The sequence below is a fragment of the Pongo pygmaeus genome, chromosome 17 (genome assembly GCF_028885625.2).
Source record: "Pongo pygmaeus isolate AG05252 chromosome 17, NHGRI_mPonPyg2-v2.0_pri, whole genome shotgun sequence".
Taxonomy (NCBI): domain Eukaryota; kingdom Metazoa; phylum Chordata; class Mammalia; order Primates; family Hominidae; genus Pongo; species Pongo pygmaeus.
The window spans coordinates 46178222-46197284 of NC_072390.2; positions in this window are offsets into that span (position 1 = coordinate 46178222).

Sequence of the window (19063 nt, forward strand, 5' to 3'; positions counted from 1 at the left end):
ATGGGGTGGCGGCCAGGCAGAGGCGCTCCTCACCTCCCAGACAGGGCGGCCGGGCAGAGGCGCTCCTCACCTCCTAGACGGGGCGACCAGGCAGAGGCGCTCCTCACTTCCCAGACGGTGTGGCGGCCGGGCAGAGGTGCTCCTCCCTTCCCAGATGGGGCAGCCAGGCAGAGGCGCTCCTCACTTCCCAGACGGTGTGGCGGCCGGGCAGAGGTGCTCCTCCCTTCCCAGATGGGGCAGCCAGGCAGAGGCGCTCCTCACTTCCCAGACGGTGTGGCGGCCGGGCAGAGGTGCTCCTCCCTTCCCAGATGGGGCAGCCAGGCAGAGGCGCTCCTCACTTCCTCCCAGACGGGGTGGCGGCCAGGCAGAGGCGCTCCTCACTTCCCAGAGGGGGCGGCCGGGCAGAGGTGCTCCTCACTTCCTCCCAGACGGGGTGGCAGCCGGGCAGAGGCACTCCTCACCTCCCAGACGGGGCGGCCGGGCAGAGGTGCTCCTCATCTCCCAGACGGGGCGGCCGGGCAGAGGTGCTCCTCATCTCCCAGACGGGGCAGCCGGGCAGAGGTGCTCCTCACTTCCTCCCAGACGGGGTGACGGCCGGGCAGAGGCACTCCTCACCTCCCAGACGGGGCGGCCGGGCAGAGGCGCTCCTCACCTCCCAGACGGAGTGGTCAGGCAGAGGCGCTCCTCACTTCCCATATGGGGTGGCGGCCGGGCAGAGGCGCTCCTCACTTCCCAGATGGGGCAGCCGGGCAGAGGTGCTCCTCACTTCCTCCCAGACGGGGTGGCAGCCGGGCAGAGGCGCTCCTCACCTCCCAGACGGGGTGGCCGGGCAGAGGCGCTCCTCCCTTCCCAGACGGAGTGGCCAGGCAGAGGCGCTCCTCACCTCCCAGACGGGGCGGCCGGGCAGAGGCACTCCTCACCTCCCAGAGTGGGCGGCCGGGCAGAGGCGCTCCTCACTTCCCAGAGTGGGCGGCTGGGCAGAGGCGCTCCTCACTTCCCAGAGTGGGCGGCCGGGCAGAGGCGCTCCTCACTTCCCATAGGGGGTGGCAGCCGGGCAGAGGCGCTCCTTACTTCCCAGATGGGGCAGCTGGGCAGAGGTGCTCCTCACTTCCTCCCAGACGGGGTGGCGGCCAGGCAGAGGCGCTCCTCACCTCCCAGACGGGGCGGCCGGGCAGAGGCACTCCTCACCTCCCAGACGGGGCGGCTGGGCAGAGGCGCTCCTCACCTCCCAGAAGGGGCGGCTGGGCAGAGGCGCTCCTCACTTCCCATATGGGGTGGCAGCCGGGCAGAGGCGCTCCTCACTTCCCAGACGGGGTGGCGGCCAGGCAGAGGCGCTCCTCACTTCCCAGATAGGGCAACAGGGCAGAGGCGCTCCTCACTTCCTCCCAGACGGGGTGGCCGGGCAGAGGTGCTCCTCATCTCCCAGACGGGGCAGCCGGGCAGAGGCGCTCCTCACTTCCTCCCAGACGGGGTGGCAGCCGGGCAGAGGCGCTCCTCACCTCCCAGATAGGGCGGCCGGGCAGAGGGGCTCCTCACATCCCAGACGATGGGCGGCCAGGCAGAGACGCTCCTCACTTCCTAGACGGGGTGGCGGTGGGGCAGAGGCTGTAATCTTAGCACTTTAAGAGGCCAAGGCAGGAGGCTGGTAGGTGGAGGTTGCAGAGAGCCGAGATCACACCACTGCACTCCAGCCTGAGCACCATTGAGCATTGAGTTAGCGAGACTCCGTCTGCAATCCCAGCACCTCGGGAGGCCGCGGCAGGCAGATCACTCGAGGCCAGGAGCTGGAGACCAGCCCGGTCAACACGGCGAAACCCCGTCTCCACCAAAAATACAAAAACCATTCAGGCGTGGCGGCGCGCGCCTGCAATCCCAGGCACTCGGCAGGCCAAGGCAGGAGAGTCACAGGAGCCCGAGGCAGGGAGGTTGCAGCAAGCCGAGATCCCGGCAGTACAGTCCAGCTTCGGCAACAGAGGGAGACCGAAAAAAGAAGGAGAGGGAGACCGAAAAAAGAGAGGGAGAGGGAGAGGGAGAGGGAGAGGGAGAGGGAGAGGGAGAGGGAGAGGGAGAGGGAGAGGGAGAGGGAGAGGGAGAGGGAGAGGGAGAGGGAGAGGGAGAGGGAGAGGGAGAGGGAGAGGGAGAGGGAGAGGGAGAGGGAGAGGGAGAGGGAGAGGGAGAGGGAGAGGGAGAGGGAGAGGGATTTTAAGTTTCATGCCCTAATCCGTCCAACATTATAAGCAAAAAATACAGCTCTGTTTACAGAGGGAATAAATACACATATGTATATGTATAAATGTGTTTGATGTACATATACATAGATATATTCATAATATAGGCAAGAGGAGTATATATAATATATATTACATATGTATGTGTATAATATATAGATGTATTTATATTTATCAAACATTTACTATCAAGAACATCATATAATTTTTTGGCTGAGCGCAGTCCTCATGCCTGTAATCCCAGCACTTTGGAAGGCTGAGGCAGGCAGATCACTTGAGGTTAGGAGTTTGAGATCAGCCAGGCCAACATTGAGAAACGCTGTCTCTACTAAAAATACAAAAATGAGCCGGGCATGGTGGTGGCCACCTGTAATCCCAGCTACTGGGGTGGCTGAGGCAGAGAAATCGCTTGAACCCCGGAGGTGGAGGTTGCAGTGAGCTGAGATGGCGCCACTGCACTCCTCCAGCCTGGGCGACAGAGTGAGACTCCATCTCAAAAAAGAAAAGAAAAAAAAGAACATCATATAACTTCTAAAGACTCTCTTCATTTCCATAATTTTATGGTTAATGTTTTCTAGCAAAATGTAACGTTAATAACCAGCAACAATGTACTCCAGCCTGATTTCCGGTTTAAGATGCCCAGCTGAAAGAGCTTAAATAGACCAAATCAGAAACAGCAATAGCAGTGTCATAAAGACAACTTACTAAGAACTATGCTATTTCATCAGAGAAACTTACTGAGTGCTCTGTGAGAATTCTAAGACATTAACCATGTTAATATACCTAAATTGCAGGAGTTGTGTATCTATAAATACACATCTTGAATGGACATTTGTCTGCCCCTTATATGTAAGGGGGTGGGAGGTGTAAACGCCGGAAGGAAACAACACAGAGAAACATACATTACCTCTACTACTCTGTCGTTTTTCTGTCTTCATAAGAGGGACCACACAGCAGAGTGTCTGGGAAACTATTTACCTTGCAAATAAAAGTATGGTCAACTTTTTCCAAACTTTTTACCCAGGGACTCAAAGTTATTAACCATGCCCTATCTGTGAGAAATGGTAAATTTATTTTAAAATTTTTTTCTTTCTTTCTTTTTTTTTTTTTTAAACATTTAATGACTTGTAGGAAAACTGAACCTATTCTCCGTCTCCAATAAAATATTCACTCACGTTCCAAGATACTCCAGTGTTAGTATGTAGTAATATATTTCAGGAGTGCCTGTGACCCAAACAGTGTATCTGTCTTGAAAGATGATCATTTTATTCTTTCTCTTAGGAACACTAGTCAACTGGTCTCATTACGAGTTGTAGCTTTTGCCACAAAAAAAGGTGGGCAGTGAATTTTGTTTTCTTTCCTGTTCTAGATGAAGAGGTTAATTTACAAGTTAAGTTAAACCTGTGCTATCTGTAATTTAGAATGGTCTAAAAGAGTAAGCTCAAGGAGAAGATGAATAAAACATATTTACAGTGGTAAATTATTTAAATAGTGTTAATTAATTTAATCTTCCCTGACATTGTCATTTAAGGACAGAAGCTCCTAGGCAGTTTCTTATTTTAACACTTCCCCCCCACATTATGCATGGTTCATAACAGACTCAGTATAAAAATTCAAAAATGGAACTATATTGAGCAGAAAGTGGAAGTCCCTAATACCACTGTAGAACAATGGCTCTATATTCTTTCTGATATTATACATATATACATACATATTCACAATATGCTATAATTGCATGTATATGTTATGTGATATATATTACAAAATAAATGAAATCATCTTAAATCTATTATTCTTTCACATGACCTTTTCACTCAACATATTATGGACATTTACCAATGTCAATTCATATAGATCTATATTATCTTTTTGATGGCTGCATAGTATTCTTTTGCATAAATTTATCATGAGTTGGTGCATTAATCAGCAGACTTCAGTGTGCATTATGATCACCTATGAAATTTGGTCATTCTCCTCTTGCCAGTGTCCAGCTTCTACAGAAGGTTTGGCATGAAGCTCAAACATTCATATTTTTAGGAGTGTTTGGAGGAGACTCTGAAACACACCAAATTTTGAGAACTATGTATTTAACGAATTTGCTATTGAGAGGCATTTCATTTCTTTCTAATTTTTAAAAACACAGCACTACAGCTGGGTGCGGTGGCTCATGCCTATAATCCCAGCACTTTGGGAGGCCAAGGCGGGCAGATCACTTGAGGCCAGGAGTTCAAGACCACCTTAGCCAACATGGTGAAACACCACCTCTACTAAAAATACAAAAATTGGCCAGGTGTGGTGGCGGACACCTGTAGTCCCAGCTACTTGGGAGGCTGAGGCAGGATAATTGCTTGAACCCAGGAGGCAGAGGTTGCAGTGAGCTGAGATCGTGCCATTTCACTCCAACCTGGGAGACAGAGTGAGACTCATCTCAATAAAACAAACAAACAAACAAACAAACCACTAGAATAACATTGGCACCTGAAAATAGAAAAAGTAGAAAGCTGGAAGGAGAAATTATATTTTTCTCTCTTCCCTTTATTTCTTTCCACCTTTCTTCCTGTTTCCCTCCCAGAGTATGAACTTCCCACTTCTTCTCATTCCATAGAAGGAAAAATAAGAAAAGATTGATAGATCTGGGGAGAAAATTAGAAAAATGCAAAATGGTGATGGCAGTGGGGGAGAGAGGCCATCCTCAGGTTTTGGAATAAGTGAATGAAAAAGGATGAAGCCAGGTTTCTCATTCTAAGTGGGCCATTAGGAAAAAGGAATGCCAATTTTCATTTCATCAGGGCTTCTGTCTATGTACTTAACTTTCACAATTGTTGCAAATTTAATTGTAAGCAATAGAGGTGAATGGAGCAAGCATTAGACTTTAGTGCTGTCTCTTTCACTCTCTAGCTGTGTGACCTTTGATATGTCAACCTCTCTATGCATCAGTTTCCTTGTGTGTAAAATGTGTGAGCTAGATTAATCTACAGTCCCTTTCAGGTCTATCATTCTTTAATTCCATGAAAGAACATTTTGTTTCATTTTGTAACCAACCCCATTTCAGAAAAAGAACTTTTTAAAAATTCTAATTTATGCATTTTTTTTTTTTATTTTTTAGAGATGTGGTCTCACTATGTTGCCCAGGCTGGTCTCAAACTCCTGGCCTCAAGCAATCCTTCCTCTTCAGCCTCTCAAGTAGCTGGGATTACAGGCATGCACCACCATACCTGACTAAAGCTAATTTAAAAACCCATGGGCATTAGAATATGTGACAATGAGCATTCTGCAATTCATACATATATATATATATATATATATGCTATATTCTCTTGGCACTCTGTGTTTCAGAATAACATATGGTATCCAATGTACCTTGGATGAGAAGGGTTACAGTAGGATCAGTAGGATATATATGTGTGCGTGTGTGTGTGTGTGTATATGTGTATATATATATATATATATATATATATATATATCCTTCTATGTAATCCTGCATTGATTGCATGAAGGTTTTAATACTTCATTGGAAATCAATCTGCAAAGACTAATAAATGGGAAAATGATGCTCTAAGATACCGATAATTTAAAACAAGTTCCAGACAAATAGGAAATTTAGGCTCAAACTCAAAGACAGTAGTCAGGGACTTCTCACCTTTCAGAAATAAGAAGTGTGGCCAGGTGTGGTGGCTCACGCCTGGAATCCCAGCACTTTGAGAAGCCGAGGCAAGCCGATCACCTGAGGTCAGGAGTTCAAGACCAGCCTGGACAACATGGTGAAAAACCCATCTCTACTATAAATACAAAAAATTAGCTGAGTGTAGTGGTGCACGCCTGTAATCCCAGCTACTCAGGAGGCTGAGACAGGAGAATTGCTTGAACCCGGGAGGCAGAGGCTGCAGTGAGTCGAGATCGTGCCATTGCACTCCAGCCTAGACAACAGAGAGAGACTTTATCTCAAAAAAAAAAAAAAAGGAAAGAAAGAAAGAAAAAAATAAGAAATGTGTTCATGATAACTACGCTTTTCTGATTCAGATAATTGTCTGGTAACAATAAAACCAAGTCACACAAGAATAAAATGAAGTCCTGCCAAGGCTAAAATAGACACCAAGTAAGTGACAAATACTTGAATAACAGTGAAGCATAAATTGATATAAATAAGAAATTCAGTGATCACATGATATCAGCTAGGAGATTTCTGCCTAATGTCTTACCATGACTCCTCTTACGTGGGTTAAATGGTGGCCTCCCAAAAAAATATGTTTACCTGGAACTTGTGGACATTACTCAATTTGCAAAAAAAGGTCTTTAGAGATGTAATCTGCAATTTAGAGTAGCCCTAAATCCAATGGCAACTATCCTTATATCAGAGGAGAAGGCAACGCGAAGACAGAGGCAGAGATTGGATGATGCACTCCAAGCCAAGCAGTGCCAAGGACTGCCAACAGCCACAAGAAACGAGGAGAGAAGCCTGGACTAGGCACTCCCTCCTCGTAGCCACCAGAGGAAGCCAACCTGCAGACACCTTGATTTTGGACTTCTGGAATTCTGGCCTCCAGAACTATGAGAGAATAAATTTCTGTTTTAAACCATCCAAGCTGTGGTAATTTGCCCTGACAGCCCCAGAAAACTAACGCACCTCTTTAAAAATATAGTTTCCAAAAATACTAATCTACTCAGTTTCCTGAATACACTACACACACACACACACACACACACACACACACACACACACACACTATAATCCCCAAATCTTTTAAGGATTAGGTGATCTTGGCCTAAATCCTACTTCTATGACCTGTGACGGCCAAAACCCTCCTCCATGTGTCCTGTAAATTTCCACGCATAGATCCTCATGTTTGGGGCTGCCACATTGAGTTGTACAGACTCCCTGGCTAGAAGACCTTCTGTAATGCACAGCCTGCAATCTACCAGCACTCTGCCCTCAAAGCTATGCACCCTGCCATGGGGCTGCAATGCATGTTTTTCACACAAAGGTGTCACTCTGTCCCAAAGAGGTATCTCTTAAAATTTGGACAAAAATGGCATGTCACCAGCAGTGGTTCTCCCTGTCCTCTCTCTTGCCACTGATCCTTGCCACAGCTCTCCCAGGACTGATATCCATAAATCATTCTTTTATTTTAAATTTTTAAATTTTTATTTTAGGTTCAGGGTACATTGCAGGTTCATTATACAGGTAAATTCATGTCACAGGGGTTTGTGGTACAGATTATTTTATCACCCAAGTACTAACTTCGTACCCAATAGTTATATTTTCTGATCCTTTCCCTCCTCCCACCCTCCGTCCTCAAGTAGACCCCAGTGTCTCTTGTTGTCCCCCTCTTTGTGTTCATGTGTTCTCATCATTTAGCTCCCACTTATACGTGAGAACATGCAGTATTTGATTTTCTGTTCCTGAGTTAGTTTGCTAAGGATAATGCACAAATAATTTTTAAACCTAGTGAGATTACCAGAGGTTGCACAGAAATTACATCACATACCATACAATTTCATCATCAAGTTAAGTTTTTCATTCGTGTTCTCTCCTTTCCAATGTCCTGAAATTCTTATACATGACTTTCCTACTGATATAAGCCATACCATCAACTCTGTCTGTGCACCACTTCTGGAGAATAAAATTTTCCCCATCTTCTTTCACTATTTTAAGTCTCAGGGCCTTTGAACATGCAGGCTCCTTATCCCTTTTTCAGAAATAAACTCTTGTCTATTTATCTTTCAAACACTATTGCAAAATGAAAGAAATTGAATTATTAAAAAGTAAAGACCACAAATTCACCAGTCATTGTCTATCTCCCACAGATGGGCCTCTGTTCTCTCCTACCTCTCCCCAACTGGATGATAGCTCTTTAAGAGCACAGTCCTGACTACTTGCTGCTCCCACCCTGCATTTAATCACACACTCAAATGTTTGTTTTCTAAGCACTTTTCTCGTAATCAGATATCCTAAGAGGATTGTAGTCAAATGACTATAATCAAGTTTAAATTCCTGTCATTTTCTAAAAATCGATAACGTTAAAAGTCTGACAAATTCTGCTGGCTACCACTCTTTCTAGTGACTTAGACAAAAGCTATAATGGAGTCGTTTTCTTTTTTGCATGAGATTTCTGCAGTAGTTCGGGGTTGCCCTTGTTTTTTGCACTTCTACTGGGACGTTATTTTTATTTATTTATTTATTTTTTGTAGACAGGGTCTCACTCTGTCACCCAGACTGGAGTGCAGTGGCGTGATCTTGGCTCATTGCAACCTACACTTCCCGGGTTCAAGCGATTCTCCTGCCTCAGCCTCCCAAGTAGCTGGGATTACAGGTGCCCACCACCATGCCCAGCCAATTTTTGTATCTTTAGTAGAGACAGGGTTTCACCATGTTGGCCAGGCTGGTCTCGAACTCCTGACCTCAAGTAATCTGCCTGCCTAATCCACCTGCCTCAGCCTCCCAAAGTGTTGGGATTACAGGCGTGAGCCACCGCTCCTGTCCAGTCACTTTGACATCTTTCCTTTTGCTTTGCTCGCATAGTATCTTTTAGCAAGAACACTTTCATTTCTTCCTTCCTAATCCTTTGGTTGTGCTCACATTTACATCCATTGCCCTATTTTTCAGGGCTTTTGGTGATGTTATGCTCCTTCTGAATTTGATTTCTTTTTCATTTCTGGTTCCTTTCCAATTCCAAATTAAGAATGCCACTAAGCAGCGAAAATCATCTTGACAAGCTCAAAACGCAGTTACATTTTTGCATGGTTTATTTATCCCTGGTCTTCTCCTTCTACTCCTGGTAGAGTAAAAGAGGTAGAGTAAAAGAGGTTAATCTCATGTGACCCATGAGATTAACCCAGAAATCATATAAAAACAATATTTTATTTTATTCCTTATGTATAGGCTGCAGCAATTTATTTTTGATGTATTAACAAAAAAAGTCTGTTTTCCTTGCACTGTTTGGTTCTTACCAGTTTCTTTCCAAAAGTAACATTCTTATCTAAATATAAAAATTATAAATGGGCCAGGCACAATGGCCCATGCTTATAATCCCAGCACTTTGGGAGTCTGAGCCGGGTGGATTACTTGAGCCTGGGAGTTCAAGACCAGCCTGGACAACATGGTGAAACCCTGTCTGTACAAAAACACAAAAATTAGCCAAGCATGGTGGCACATGCCTTTAGTCCCAGCTACTCAGGAGGCCAACGTGGGAGGATGGCTTGAGAACAGGAAGTAGAGGCTGCAGTGAGCCAGGATCATGCCGCTGCACTCCAGCCCAGGCAATAGCGTGAGACTCCATCTTTAAATATATACAAAAATAAGTTACTTTCTAAATTTTAAGTTTATTACTGAGCACGGACCTTAAGCACTTTATACACCTCATTTCATTAGGGCTTCATAATAGCAATACAAGGTCCCTACCATTACAGGTTTGATGCTGCAGATGGAGAAACTGAGTTTCTGAGAGGTGAAGGGACTTGCCCAAACTTGTCCATTTAGAATGTGATGGATCCAGCATGCAAGCCTGCTAAGACAGTTTGAAGCCTCTGCCTTCCTGTACTTGGCCTTTTTTAGTCAGTCTGAGAGAGGCACCTTCTAGTTGATATCTATCTCAGACACCCCCTAAGGTCCAAATTCCTAAAGCAAAATTAGGCGTTTAATCTTTTTCATAAAGATGAAACCGAATTTTTTTCAAGCAAGGATTCCCCAAACCAAATGCCTGTGGCAGCCAGGCAGGTAAAATAAATGGGAAAGCAGGCAAAGTGCAAAGCAAAACAAAAGCAAAATAACCGCTGACAAGCTCAGGTTAATTGGTGCATCACAGTATCGTTGGCCCGGCGTTGCCAGGTAGCCTATTATTTTCAAAAGAAAACAGAAATTCAAGTTTTCGTTTGAAATCTCTCAATTATTAAATGTCAGCATCTAAATCAGATTTGTTTGTTTTTCCAACAGTGCAAACTAAACATGTCTATGAAGCCCACAAATTGCCAGCCAGTGAGTGGCTCTAGTATGGACTTGACCTTGGCCCATAAAGCACATGTCCAATATGGTAGCCATAGGCCACATGCAACTATTTAAATTTACATTTTAATTAAGTGTAAATAAAATTAAAAATTAAATTCTTCAGTTGCACTAGCCACATTTCTGGTGTTCAGTAGTCACACGTGGTGTGTGGCGACTATAATGGACGATACAGAACATTTCCATCATTGCAGAAAGTTCTATCAGGCAGCACTGAACTGGAGCAACAAGAAAATCAGAGCTGCTTTCTTGCCCTTCATCATGATCACCAGCTTGTACTAGAATGCTAAAGTTACTGCTCCCCCAGGACCACTCCGGACCCTTCTCTTTCATCTGAACAGACAGAGTTTGCACAGACAATCCCACCTACTCCCCTGGGGTCTGACATGAAGCCAGGTGGGGATGCACAGACGGGCAAGCCTGGGAAGAAGGCAAAGAGTGTCTTTAGCATTTCCCAGTCCCTGCTTTGGGACTCTGGGACTTACAGTCAGGCCACCACCCTCCCCTCTCTACAGAGACCAGGGCCTAATAATCTCTTTGCCCACTCTGAAAACTTATGTCTAGGTCATTCAACTACAGTAAAGCATAAATAATGGATATGTACCTGAAGTTTCTACCCCTGCCTTGGAAGTTGATATTTACAATGTAGAAAATTCTAAGAGTAAGATGTCAGGCCTAGGGGAGATGGTGAAGCAGGATTTTATATTCTCATAGCAGAAGGCCACAATCATCTCCCTGAAGCATCTGAAATCTTACCTTGTAGGCTGTCAGCTCATGTCCCTGGCTCTATGGCAGGCCCTACTCAGGATCTGGGTCAGTAGTCTCAAAAGCAGGTTGTTCGTGAGGATCACTTCCATAGGCTTGCCAGCTTTAACAAGTGAAAATACAAGATTCCCAGTTAAATCTGAGTTTGAGTTTCAGATAAACAATGAATTTGTTTATTATAAGTATGTCCAGAATGCTATGCAATGTGTATTTTATCTGGAAATTTTACACCTATGGCCTTTTTTATAAAGATACTTCCTTGCTGGACCCACAGATTCTCAAGCTCACTCAGGTTTAGGAACCCTGATCATATTTAACTCATCTGCCTCTGGGAAGTGTTTCATTTCTTAGTCAATCTGTCTCCTTAAAACTGTCTTTTTATTTTATTATTTATTCATTCATTTGTTCTTAGAGACAGGGTCTCACTCTGTCACCCAGGCTGGAGTTCTGTGGCATGATCACAGCTCACTGGAGCCTCAAACTCCTGGGCTCAAATGATCCTCCTGCCTCAGCTTTCCCAGTAGCTGGGACTACAGGCATGTACCAGCACACCAGGCTAATTTTTTAAAACTTTTTTGTAGAGATGGGGTCTCACTATATTGCCCAGTCTGGTCTTGATCTCCTGGCCTCAAGCAGTTCTCCAGCCCCAGCCTCCCAGAGTGCTGGGATTACAGGCATGAGCCACAGTGCCTGGTCTGGACCTGCCTTTTTTTTTTTTTTTGAGATGGAGTTTCGCTCTTGTTGCCCAAACTGGAGTGCAATGGCACGATCTCGGCTCACTGCAAACTCCACCTCCTGGATTCAAGCAATTCTCCTGCCTCATCCTCTCGAGTAGCTGGGATTACAGGCATGTGCCACCATACCTGGCTAATTTTTTTTTTTTTTAGTAGAAAACAGTTTCACCATGTTAGCCAGGCTGGTCTTGAACTCCTGACGTCAGGTGGTCTGCCCGCCTCAGCCTCCCAAAGTGCTGGGATTACAGGTGTGAGCCACCATGCCCGGCCAGGAACTGTCTTTTTTATTGGAATCACAGTTTCCTGTAGTGGAACATTAAGCTACTCATGACTATTACCTTCATTATGTCATCTGATCATCACAACAACCTGGTAGAGTAAAAGAGGCAAAAAGTCTCCTTACCTTGTCAATGAGAAAACTGAGGCTCAGATACTTAAATTTTTCAGGTAAAACTCTAATAAATGGCATACTTAGGACCCAAACTCATGTCTTCTGGGTTCCCATTTCAATATTTATTGAACTATTCGGTGCTATGAGTGAAAGGGGATGGCAATAATGAGGGAGAGAAAAAGAGAAGAGAATTTTTCATTAAAAGTATGGCTACCTCACCGGTTACCACCCTTTTGATTCACACCTTTCCAGCCCACCAATCAATTCTGAAGCAGAAGGAGAAGACCAGGGATCCAGAATTCAAAAAGTCCCACATCTCCAGGAATCAAGGAGTCTGAGAGAAAGTTCAAACTGGATAATGCAATCAAAATAATCTGGAAATTGGCTTCTGGACTGGTTATGGCAGTGACAACAGAGAATGTCTGAAAGAACTGTTGTTAAACTATGTGCTGAGATACTATACCTGTAATTTACCTCCACCACCTAGTTCATACCCTGGAATTTTCTTACAGTAACATAATGAGTAAGCTGTGTGCCTCATCCAACTCCACGTGCCACACTGCAGTGAACAGGGTCAGAGAAAGGTAACCACTATAAAAGGAATGGAAGTAGAGAGAAAGCATAAACCTAGGCTCTAAGGTCCAGAGGGCAGATAACTAACTACTCTGCCCCACTTGAATTCCTGGGGGTGGTGGCAGAAGTTGACCTACCCTAGAACTCATCTCCATAAGCTCTTTGCTGTTGAGAGCAATCTCTTGGAGGTACCCCAAGTCATCACACATCCACAATTACATGGGGCATTAATGTGCTAACAGAAAAGATTCATTCAACTTTAAGAAATAAAATTAGTAGGTGGGGTGCCACTCACGCCTGTAATCCCAGCACTTTGGGAGGCTGAGGCAGGTGGATCACTTGAGGTCAGGAGTTAGAGACCAGCCCGGCCAACATGGTGAAACCCCGCCTCCACTAAAAACACAAAAATTTGCCAGGCGTGGTGGTGGGCGCCTGTAATCCCAGCTACTTGGGAGGCTGAGGCTTGAATCTGGGGGTGGGGCAGAGGTTGCAGTGAGAGGATATCGTGCCACTACACTCCAGCCTGGATGACAGAGTGAGACTCCATCTCAAAAAAAATAAAAAAGAAAGAAAGAAAGAAATGTTTATAGCAGTTTTATTCAAAATAAGCAAAAAAATGGAAATAATCCAAATGTTCAACGTAGGAGAATGGATAAATTATGATATTTATATACAAAAAAAACTACGTAATCAATTATACCTTAATAAAGCTGTTAAAAATAAAGAATAAACAAAAGAATACTATTTAGCAATAAACTCAAAAAATTAAAATAGCAGTTGTCTCTTTGAGAGGTACCTTATGGAATTGACTGAAAAGAGGCACAAGGGAAGTTTCTGGGTGCTGCAAATGTCTATATTTTGATTTGGGTGATGGTAACTTCAGTACATATACTTGTGAAAACTTATCAAATTGCATTTTCTGCATATAAAACATATACCTCAATAAAGGAAATAAATGGCTAGTTAAAAAATAATAAAATTACAATATATTCATACAAGGAAATAGTATGCATTTAAAATTATGATGTAGATCTATATTTATGGACATAGTAAGATGCCTACAATATATTATTAAATATAAAAGCAGAATCCAAAACAGAATGGAGAATACCATTTTTGTAAAAAATATGATATGACATATTGATATGAGTATGGACAGGAAAAGGGAGTCATGCACAAATAAAGCTGCCGAGATATTAAAACTGGTTACTAACATTTTATGATGAGCTTTACTACTTCAAACAGAAATCATTAAGATAGTTCCACATTCTTTAAAAGCACAAAATTAAAGCATTGCAACAACATCAAAATAAGACCAAGGTCTAAATTTGTGTTTCTCAACAGAGGTGATTTGTCCCCCAGGGGACATTTGGCAATGTCTGGAGATATTTTTGGTTGTCTCAACTAGGACGGAGTGATAGCAACATTTAGGGTAGAGGCCAGGGATGCTGCTGAACATCTTACAGTGTACAGGATGGTTCCAACAACAGCCATCTGTACTAAAATGTTTATAGTGCCAAGGTTAAGAAACCCAGGTCTATCTAAATGGACGTAAGATAGGGCCTGTTTATAAGACAGAAGTGGTACAGTGTTGACTTATTTCTTTTATTTCAAACAGTTCAGAAGTTGCCTATGATTCAGAATCTCCATAAATCCCAGTGGCAACCAGCCTTCTCCTGCACCTAACACAATGCTCTCCACATATCTGGAAGGATGGCACTTGAAGAATCAGTTGTGCAAAGTCACTAAGAGCCAGCCCCAACTTCCATATCAGAAAAGAATATTTATAGAGGCAGAAACCTCTGAACTGGCCATGAATAGCCAAAAGGGAGGGTGTGATATTCCACCCCCTGCCTCCTCTCCACTCCTGAGAAAAGAAGCCGCTACCAGGAAGGGCACTGATTCCTGGAAGTACCAACTTCGTCGCATTAACCTCCTTATGAGCCCTCATAACCAATTGCTTCCCAGAAAAGAGATTGAGATGTTGGGTTTTTGATAGCATAAGTAGCTTTTTTTGAATCCTTAGCAAGACGTTACCAAGATAGATAAGAGTTTTTTGGGGAATGTGAGGGTTATCTGGCTGTGACATATGTCACCCCATTAATGGCCAGGATTGATTTGGCTGATCTGGCTGGCTAGGCGGGTGTCCCCTTCCTCCCTCAGCCCTCCATATGCGTCCCTCCTGAAGCTGCATGCTCGGTCCAAGAGGATGACCATCCCCAATACAGGAGGACCGGTCTTTGGTCAAGGGTATACGAGTAGCTGCACTCCCCTGCTAAAACCTCCAAACAAGCTCTCAAGGTAAGAGTTTTTTGGAGAGATAAATAGTTTTCTGCATTCTTTAAATTCCAATCAGTATATCAAGATTCAGACCTTGCTGACTTCGCCATTAAGCCAGGAATAGGGAGAACTCAGGCTATGCTGTAAGGGAGACCTCTGCCACGTGGGAAGGGTAGAGCTGACATACTCTATTCCCAGAGCAGGGGGCAAGGAGAAAAGAGATGGGGGTGCAAAAAAGAGGCAACTCATCTGGCAACCTGCTCCAGACCAAATTCCCAGAGGGGAAAAATCAATGGACACATCTAGGCAAATATGAAGGAAGCTTGGGGCTAGTTATTTTCTTCACCCTATAAAACCTAAGGGAGCTGAGAGCCTCCAGAAAAAGATCATGTCCTGTCTGATGGTGTAACCACCCAATCTGTTCACCTTGCCTGCTGCCTAGACAGAGCCAATTTACCAAGACAGGGGGATTTCAATAGAGAAAGAGTAATTCATGCAGAGCCAGCCGTGCAGGAGACCAGAGTTTTATTATTACTGAAATTAGCCTCCCTGAGCATTCTGGGATTAGAGTTTTTAAAGATAATTTGGCGAGTAGGGATAGGGTAAGTGGGGAGTGCTGTTTGATCAGGTTGGAGATGGAATCATAGTGGGTCAAAGTGAGTTTTTCTTGCTATCCTCTGCTCCTGGGTAGATATGGCAGAACTGGTTGAGCCAGATTACCGGTCTGGGTGGTGTCAGCTGATCCATCAAGTGCAGGGTCGGCAAAATATCTCAAGCACTGATCTTTGGTTTTACAATAGTGATGTTATCCCCAGGAACAATTTGGGGAGGTTCAGACTCTTGGAGCCAGAGGCTGCATGACTCCTAAACTGTAATTTCTAAACTTGTAGCTAATTTGTTAGTCCTGCAAAGGCAGACTGGTCCCCAGGCAAGAAGGGGGTATTTTCAGAAAAGAGCTGTTATTAATTTTGTTTTAAAGTCACCATGAACTGAATTTCTTCTTAAAGTTAGTTTGGCCTATGCCCAGGAATGAACAAGGACAGCTTAAAGTTTAGAAGCAAGATGGAGTTGCTTAGGTCTAATTTCTTTCACTGTCGTAATTTCTTCAGTTATAATTTTGCAAAGGTGGTTTCAATATGAAGAAAGACAGATAGATGAACCTGAAATACCACCCCAGTCCCTCACTTCTGAGCAGAGTGTGCTGTGGATCCAGACACTGGTGTGTTCCCTGGGAAGGGGCAAAGACGTGCTGAGATAACCAGCGGGCTCCCTGAGGCCTGGGCTGGAGAGATGTCAAGGACTGCAAAATTGTGGGCAAATGGCAGGACTTCAGCTATGAGTGCCATTGTGATATCCAACACCACAAGGTACAACTAATCAGCAGCGCTTCAAAGGACACCAGACCTGGAGCAGGAACCAGAGAGGTCCCAAAAGGACTGACACCCACTCATGTGGATTAGAGTTCCCTCAATTCCCTGTCCCCATGAGGCCCCTTGAATGGGGGAAAGAAATTTGAAGGTGGAACATTGACCTGAATGAGACTCTGTGGATTGAAATGAACTGAAATAATGTGAATTGGCACATGTGTCACCCTGCTCACCTTGGCATGTGTGTCACCCTGCTCACCACCCATGCCATAGGGTCCTCATGACCAGAGTTAGGCCTGTCAACCTAAATAACAAACAGAAAGAGACTCTCCAAAGATAATGAGCTTATTTGGGTGTGCACAGAGGATTTGCAAACCTGGGATATGCAGGCTTTGGAGACCGTAGGTACATCCAAAGTGGCTGAGGCAGGGGGAAGTGTTTAAAAGCAAAAGGGAGAAGTATACATCATTTGTTTTAAAACAGAGAATGTTGGTTACAGGGGATCATCACAGGTGTTGACACTGGTTCGTTTGTGGAGACAGTGTGTCAGGCAAGTGTTCTTGTGCATCCTGCTTGCTGTCCTTGTGACTCATGTAGCAAGCTGCAGTTTAGGAAGTTCTTGGTAGAAGTTCTCGTTACAAGCGTATGTGCATGAGAGTCCTTCAGAAAGTCTTTGTAATAGCGTATGTCCACCGGGGCCTGTCAGGGGGTGGGGGGCTGGGAGGGGGATAGCATTAGGAGAAATACCTAATGTAAATGACAAGTTGATGAGTGCAGCAAGCCAACATGGCACATGTATACCTATGCATCAAACCTGCACATTGTGCACATGTACCCTAGAACTTAAAGTGTAAAAAAAAAACCAACAAAAGTGGATGTCAGCAACTTCATGTTAAACATCTGTGTTACATTTCCATAGTAGAATGCCTAACATATACATTATAAACCATCATAAATCAAAACTATAAAAAATAAAAATAAAAACTTACAAAAAAAATAGTGTGTGTCAACTTGACTAGGCAAGGGTGTGCAGTTGTCTGGTTAAACACTAGTCTAGGCATTGCCATGAAGATATTTTGTAGATGTGGTTAACATCTACGAGCAGTTGACACTAAGTAAAGCAGGCTACCCTTGATAATGTGGATGGGTCTTATCTAATCAATTAAAGGTCTTAAGAACAAAGACAAAGTTTCCCAGAGTAGAAGGAATTTACCTCCAGGCTGAAACACAGGTGTCTTTCCTGAGTTCCAGCCTGCAAGCTTGCCCTACAAATTTCAGACGCAAGACTACAACAATAACTCTTGCCTGAGTTTCTAACTTGGCATCCTGCCTTACAGATTTCAGATTTATCATCCCTCACAATTGTGTGAGCCAATTCTCTCTCTCTTTCCCTCTCTCTCTCCCTCTCTCTGTGTGTGTGTGCATGTGTGTGTGTGTGTGTGTGTGTGTGTGTATGTGGGTTCTGTTTCTCTGGAAAGCCCTGATTGATACACTTGGCAATATCTATCAAGTTGCAAAGGCACATTCCCTTCGAACTAGGAATTCTACACTAGGAATTCCACCCTCAGATGTACTCATGCATAAGTGAAATTATGCATACACAAGATTCTGTAATACTGAAGAAATAATTAAATGCCCTTTACTGAAGTATTTAAAAATTATGGTACACATATAGCTAGAATAATTTGCAACCATAAACAAAAAAAGCTTCCTGTATTCTTTTATTGAATCTCATCCAAGATAATATTAAGTGAAACCAAGATACAGAATTGAGTATATGGATACAACCATTCATATAGAAGGAGGAAGGAGCGAGGGTATTGTATACACAACACACACACACACATATACACACGTATTCTCTGGAAGAATATATAAGGAATTGGTAATATTGGGTAATATTGATTCTGGAGAATAAGAATATATTTTTGTAACTTTAGAGCTTGGTACCATATATCATGAAAACAAATCAATTGTGAGTGGAATTAAAAGGCACACCACATAACATTTATAAAGAAAGGATGCAGAATCCTGGGTGGCCGCTCACATTACAATGAGTCTTCCTCAGTAGTGCTCTCGGGTTTGTGATTGTTCTGCCCTCTAGAGGCGGCTTTGAGAAGTGCTTGAGATGAACGTCTCTGTGACCCCCTCATCAGCTTAGTCTAGGAGCACAGGCCTGAAGTGGGTGCTCACAGGATGGTTTTCCTCCGGCTACTTGCCTTCATTTCATCTGCCAACAGTGGTTCCGGTAATGTTGGCAGTCAGTGGCTATCACGGTGGGAAGAATCAGAACTTGAATAAACCACAGCGCTACTATGATCCCGTTCTTAGAGGCAGAATCACACACAATAAAAGAGATTTTGAGGTCTTCAGTCACTAATGAAATACCAAGACCTCTTTATTACTCAATTTGGGTCAAAAAATATCAACTAGAAAAGAAAGTTGGGAATGATTATTCACGTATATTTATGAGTGTAGCCTCTGACGTATAAATGAATTACATACTAATCATGGGGTTGGATTTTAAATCTTGGCATACTCAAAATGTACAGAAAAGACATGTTTTCACTGCAGGCTGCAGCTGAATAATGAAATATGAAAAATACTTTTTGAACTATTTAATTTTTTGAAATTTAAACATATAATTTAGCAATATAGCATCCATATTTCCACCATCACACAATGTTAATATTTTTCTTATTGGCTTCTAATTTCTTTTTTAATTA